Below are 7,370 nucleotides of genomic sequence, written 5' to 3'. Positions count from 1 at the left end.
TTTTTTTATTGTTAAATGTTGATTATTTTTTTTGTTCTCCTAAAATGATGTTTAAAATTACATATTATCCTTAATGTTGATTCAATACAACTGTTTGATATATTAAATCGAAATCAAAATAAATTGTTAATTTATAAATTTGAAATGATTGGTTTTGTGTACAAGAACCAAAACTTATAAAATGCATCGAGAGCGCTGCATATTGCAGGATGGCCGTGATAGATAAAGATATTCAAAATTAACACTTTGTAAATTTGTTATTAGCAGATCGATAAGCTTTGAAAGCGTCGTTAAGGATTGTTTGAAAATGAAACAAAAACAATAAATAATTTTCGTCTAGAGAAAAGTGAAACGATGAGAATTGGGGCATTCTCATCGTAGCTTTTCTAGAAGCAAGTCTTTGTGATTCAAATAAGACCTAGACATTTTAAACAGCCCTTTTGATTATAATTTATTATAAAGGTCCTTCTAGGCCCTTTCATAGATATTTTTTTATTTGATTTAAATTAAATTTTTGTTCTAAATCTATTGCGTCAACACAACGGTAGTTATTTTTAATCGATGCACACTGTTTCGATTCTTCACTATACTGAATTATCCTGCTTTGTCTTTCTGAACAGTGCCTACTATTTTTGTAAAGTCTTTCAAAAATATCAACACGTTGTTGAAGCGTTTTTTGTTCGATTTTTATTAATGGCGTGTAGTTTAAGTTTTCACTTGTCAAATATGAAAAGATGACAGCTTCAAAATTGACGGCTTCCCAATCATTCGAAATTATGAGTTAGTTTTGGGAACTGACCATTAAAGTTTAACTTTTATATACATATGCGATTGTAAAATCCTTAAATTGGTCAAATGGTGTGTCTGCAATACAGTCCAATATCTTTATTTACCTTGCGCCACATAGTTAAACACACAACTTGGTGCAACCATAGCTGCGAACATTATCGCACAGTGCACATAAAAGTACTTTACTCTTTAATGCCGTTTAATGCGCTTAACTGAATTATTTTAATTGGGCTATAAAATAATGCAGTTTTGCTCAATTTAAACAGATGCACGATGCACCTACACCATAAACAATGCAAAATAACTCACAATAAGTTTCCACATTTGTTTAACTGGACTCAGTGTTTTATTATTGCTTTAATGTCTGTTTTTCCAAGAAATTGGTCATTTTACATCAATATAGTGACTGCCATTGTCAAGAAAAATAATAATAAATGAAATATATATTTTTTTAAAGGTTTGACAGATGGAAAATGAAGTTACTTATGCAGTTAATTTGTCTTAATTTATATAAAACTCAACAAATTAAGAATATTACTTTCAAATAACAAAAATATTATGAAAAGCTTAATTATTGGGACATTTTTTGAAGAAGATTCACTCAAGAAATTCTTAATATACGTATTTTTTTGTTGAAATTCAGTTTCGTCTTTTATGAGTTGGGTTTTAAATTATTGACTAAAATTGTAAGCTTTTCAAGAAAACACCATATTATTTATAAAATAAATTCGTAATTTATAAACACTTACGCATTCATGTGGTGTAAGATACTTACAAAATACCCACTTACAGAAGGTAGCTACATATATATTTTATTGTGTATTATCTCTTTTTCTTAGACAATTTGAATTTATTAAGAAAATTTGTGGAAAAGAATTCAATTGATTTTTTTTATAGAAGTAATTCTGAATAAATAGATATTTCATTTTAACAAAAAAATTATCTCATAGATATCGATGAGTGTAGGCTTTTCATAAAAGAAAAACAACAACCGTTATTCAAATGAAAAATCATAAAAGCCTTATTAAAAATAAGCTCCGGCACATGCACAACACATGTGTGAAGCTGAAAATTTTAAAGATCTTTATATACATATACAAATCAGACAAAAGTTTCCAAGGGAGTATAAAAAGTAAAAAATAAAAAAAAAATCAAGAAACCATACTAAGCAGTTTTTTAGGATCAGCTTTAATTATGGTCATTGTCACTTCATACATATAGTTCTTATGGTATACGTCCTTTTTTTAATTTAGCTCATTTAACATAAAAATGTTTGACTAAGAATTGATCTTAGTACACAAATGTGTACGACTCATTTTTCAATAAGTTTTAATGTAGCGAAAAAACACAATCTTAAGGTAAGGAAGAAGTACAAAGTACCGTTTAGGGCACAAAATGGGAAAAATTGACATTTCAGATATTTGCCATTTTTCGAAATAGGTATAACTTCTAAACACATTTAGCCTTAGCTCAATTTGGAGACTGTTTGTAACTTGTAAATTACGATTTGTGATTGTAGCAATTTTCATCGTTATTCGAAATATAACAAAGTGAAATTTTTTCTTTTGACTTAACAATAATTTTAGAATTCTCTGCGTCAAATAAATTATTTTCCTCAAATTAATTGTCATTTGTTGGAGTAACTTCAAATTATTTTTAACGTCGGATTGAAAAATAATTTACTTGTTTATATGTGTCAAATTGAAAATGTTGACATTTCTGGACGTTTCCAGGCCTTTAGAATCCAAAACCTAGTTTATAAGATGATGTTCAAATGGTAATTTATGGTTGATGTTTAAATGGTAGACATGTGCATTCAAGAGGACACAAGCGTCCACAGGTTTTTCTCAAAACCAACCTCTGTCTATCAACTCTTACTCTCACCTCTCCGTGGTGAATATCGGGTGCCTAGTACCTCAACTTGAGATTGGGTTCCAACCCCAGTGGAAAGTTGTTGGAAGCAGCAAACGAGTGAGGTGGGGAGAGGTGTTTCCACTAAGGCACCTCTCCTTATCCAGACGGCAGCGGAGGAATTCCCGAGATGGAATCAACGGTTGCGTCTACAGTTCCAGTAAGGTTGAACTACTTACTGAACACCTTATATGACTTCCACGACTTATTCGTAGCCCAGGCCTATAAGGAGCGGTTTTATCCGGCTCCTCTTTCTTGGAGTTATACTTAGGATCTGGCCCTCCAGGTTAGGAGTTAAGCGTCGGGGTGACTTCCTGGCTGCGTAAAAGCTTCCATAGTTGCGAAACACCAACAAGCCTCATATACGGATGGATTTACTGTTGACAACCAACGCAAACGAATAAAGGACAACGAAGTTAGGATATGCACGTGGAATGTTAGGTCCCTTAACAGACCACGTGCGGCCGAAGACTTAGCGCAGGCCCTAGGCCGCTATAAAACAGATATCACCGCCATCCAGGAAATATGATGGGATGGACCGGGCAAAAAGAGGATGAAAAACTGCGATATTTACTATGGTGACTGCTACCACGAAAACCAACAGCGCTTATTTAGATGCGGCTTCGCCATTGGAGCCAGATTTACGCAAGAAGTCTTGAGCTATAGGTACATCAGCGCCTCATGACCATACGCATCAAGGCTGAATTCGGCAACATTAGCCTGATATGCGCGCACGCCCTCACAGAAGAGAAAGACGACAACACCAAAGATATGTTCTTCGAGCTTCTAGACAAAACATATGAACAGTGCCCTAGCTACGATATTAAAAAAGTCCTAGGCGATTTTAATGCCAAGCTAGGAAGGGAAGACATCTTTGGTGGAATAATCAGGAAGAACAACCTGCACGACAACACTTCCGATAATCAACATCCACAAAGGAACTTGGACTTCTCCAGATCGATCTACCGTCATTCAGATTGACCATATTGCGATCGAGGCCAGACACGCTTCCAGCATTATGGATGTACGAACTTTTTTGAGGAGCTAACATCGACTCGGACCACTACCTCGTTGTAGCCAAGGTAGCACTTCGGATTTCCAGACCCAAGGCAAAACAGGGAGGTGCTGGGAGAATGTACAACGTCGAATGGCTACAATCGCCAGAGATTGCCAAATCCTTTTTCGACAGAGTTACAAGAAACCTCTCTCGAAGTTCTCTGCCACCAACACAATGTATCGAAAACCAGTGGCAACAGTGCCATGATGCAATCAGAGAAGCCGCCTCTGATGTCCTGGGTTTCAAACAGCCACCTACAAGAAACCCCTGGTTTGATGAGGAATGTCGGCAGGCAAATGCAGCCAAACAACAGGCACGCAAAGCGGCGCTGCATAAAAGGACGAGAGCTGCTCGTGAGCTCTATGAGCAGAAGAGGCGAGAGGAACACCGACTTCTCAGAAGGAAAAAGAGAGGGAATGAGAAGCGTGCGGTCGAAGATGTTGAGAGGTATAAAAGCAGGAATGAGGTTCGAAAGTTTTATGAACAGGTGAAACGAAGTTCACAGGTACACAAACCTAGAACCGAAGGCTGCAAAGACGAAAGTTGAAACATCATAGTGGAACCGCAGTTGATGCTGAGGATATGGAAGCACCAATACCGCAGACTGTTTAACGGCGGCGACAAACTGGATTCCGCTGTCAAGCAGGATGATCCATTCAACATAGACGACGAAATCCAACAATACCGTCCTCCTGACTTAGACGAGGTAAAGATTGCCATATCTAAACTGAAGTCTAATAAAGCCGCTGGAGCGGATGGCTCGAATACCGAGCTCTTTAAAGCAGCTGGAGATAAGTTGGGTAGGAGCATGCAGCAACTTATCTGAAGGATATGGTCGGTAGAAACCATGCTCGATGAATGGAAGCTTAGTATTGTTTGCCCGATCCTGAAAAAGAAGACCCTCTAAACTGCACCAACTATCGCCTATAAAATCTTCTCTGCTGTAATATGTGAACATCTAAAGCCCATCGTCAACAACGTGATAGGTCCTAATCAGTGTGGTTTTAGACCTGGAAAGTCCACAGTTGATCAAATATCCACATTACGGCAGATCCTGGAAAAAACCCAAGAACACCAAATCGACTTCTACCATCTTTTCATCGATTTTAAGGCCGCTTATGACAGCATCTACAGGGACGAGCTGTATAGAGCCATGTCTAGTTTTGGCATCCCTGCCAAACTCGTCCGTTTGTGCAGGATGACCATGGAGAATTCACGCTGCTTCATAAAGGTTGGAAACAACTTAACAGAACCTTTCGATGTCAAAAAAGGTTTTAGACAAGGTGATGCGCTGTCATGTGATTTTCTTAACATCGTGCTTGAAAGAATAGTGCAGAGCTCACACGTCAACACTTGAGGCACTATCTTTCAAAAGTCCGTCCATTTACTGGCATACGCTGATGACATTGACATAATCGGAAGAACTCAGCGTGATGTCAATGGGGCTTTTGTGAGTATTGAGGCAGAGGCGGCAAAAATGGATTTAATGGTTAATGAGGGCAAAACAAAGTACATGCTGTCGTCTAGAAAGGACATACAACACCGACGTCTTGATCAAAATGTCACAATCGACAGACGTAACTTTGAGGTAGTGAAGGACTTCGTCTACCTAGGCTCCGCTGTAAACGCAGAAAACAACACCAGCGCTGAGATCAAACGCAGAATAACTCTTGCTAACCGCTGTTTCTTTGGACTAAGAAAGCAATTGAGTGGTAAAGTCCTCTCTCGAGGGAATAAAGTGTTGCTATATAAGACCCTTATCATCCCCGTCCTGCTATAAGGTGCAGAAGCATGGACCATGATAAAAGCGGATGAAAGTACCTTGGGTCGCTTCGAGAGAAAAGTTCTTCGTGTGATTTACGGTCCCTTATGCATCGAAGGGGTGATGAGGAGAAGATGAGACGACGAGCTGTACGGGCTGTACAGCGAAGTAAACTTAGCCAGAAGGGTAAAAGTCCACCGTTTATAATATGGGTGGGTTACGTAGAGCGCATGGAAACCTATGCTCCGGTCCGGAAAGGCTTCGAATCCGCACCCACAGGACAGCGCAGTAGAGGAAGACCGCGGATCAGGTGGCGCACAAGTGGAAGGTGACCTCACCCAACTTGGAGCGCGAAACTGGAGACATCTAGCTAGGGACCTGGCTCGATGGAGAAGTTTGTTGGGTGAGGCCCTAGTTCACACAGGACTGTAGCGCCACCTTAAGTAAGTGAGTAAGTTTATAAGATAGATATTTGTATGTTGTAGAGTACTAATGTTTAGGATATCTTTTCCATTCACAATATCCTTAGAACCAACATATAAATATAATATATATCGACTTTCGATACTGTTCTCAACTAGAGACTTAGCAAAGTTTTATAAATTAGACTGGTTAAAAATATTATAAAGAAAAGACGTTGTCTTGTTCAAATTTGTACTTAGAATGATCTTTAATTTTATCATATGACCTAGTGTACAATCATACAATCCATTAATTTTCTTATATAATCTTGACATTCAAATGACATTTTTCATCTTATTTAACAATTTGTGGAACGTATTTATTATTATTAAAAAATGAACTAAATGAATTTAAAAACAAATGAATGTTCAAATATTTAAAGTTGTGCTTGCATTTGCACGAATTATTTACATTCGCACAGATACATTTTCATAACAATGTAGTTTACCAAAAGGACTTAAAAAAAGTTTTGAAGTATGTTTCATACTTCAAAAATTTTAACTATCCTAAATATTTCAAAAATTTAAACATTCACACTAACAATATATTTTATAATGAGGTTATGTTTTATTATGTTGTTCAAATCGTTTTATGTTACAATACAAATTTTGAGATTTTTCGAAAATGGTCACGGGAGCGAAATACCTGCCTCATTTTAAATAACTAAGACAAATACTTTATTGGTGCAGTTGATTGATTTTGTTTTGCTTTTCAGTAACATGTTGTATCTAAGTGGTACTTTGTTAGATCTCCTTTTGCTTCTATTACGGCTGCACATCAGCGAGATATTTAATGGAATAGGTTTTTCCATGTGGATGCATGTCTCGTGTTCTAGGCCCGGATAAGTAGTTTTTTACTTCAACTGACTTAGCTTCTTTGCAACCTTAGGTTTTATTATAGACCAAATATTCTCAATTGGATTGAGATCTGGACTGTAGGGAGGACAACTTAATATACATCGATATTATTTTCTTGGAAGTACTTTTTAACCTTAGAAATATAAAACATCCAGATATTATTTTAAGTCATAGAAGTTTTAGCTTTTCTTGATGCTTAATATAAGTCGGTCATGGTAAAAATATAAATAAGTTCATACTTACAATTTGAAGGCTGTATGACAAGGAGGGAAACTGCAAGTATCCCCAAAAAGATTTAGCACTATTGGCTATAATTTTTTTTTATAATAAGCACACACTCAAGGGCACTAATACCCTTACTATGCAGAGACACCGTGTGGGCACTAGGAAGAGGAGAGAGGGTTTTAAAGGAGTTGATTTTGAATTCCTTAATATTGCAATGACTAGGAAAGACAGAGTGTGGTAAAGCATTCCATATTCGCGTAGTACGGCTAAAGAACGAATCTCTCTATGTTACAGTACGACCGAAGTT

The sequence above is a fragment of the Eupeodes corollae genome, chromosome 3 (assembly GCF_945859685.1).
Source record: "Eupeodes corollae chromosome 3, idEupCoro1.1, whole genome shotgun sequence".
Classification (NCBI taxonomy): Eukaryota; Metazoa; Arthropoda; class Insecta; order Diptera; family Syrphidae; genus Eupeodes; species Eupeodes corollae.
The sequence above is the reverse complement of the archived record's forward strand: the minus strand, read 5'-3'. Positions refer to the sequence as shown.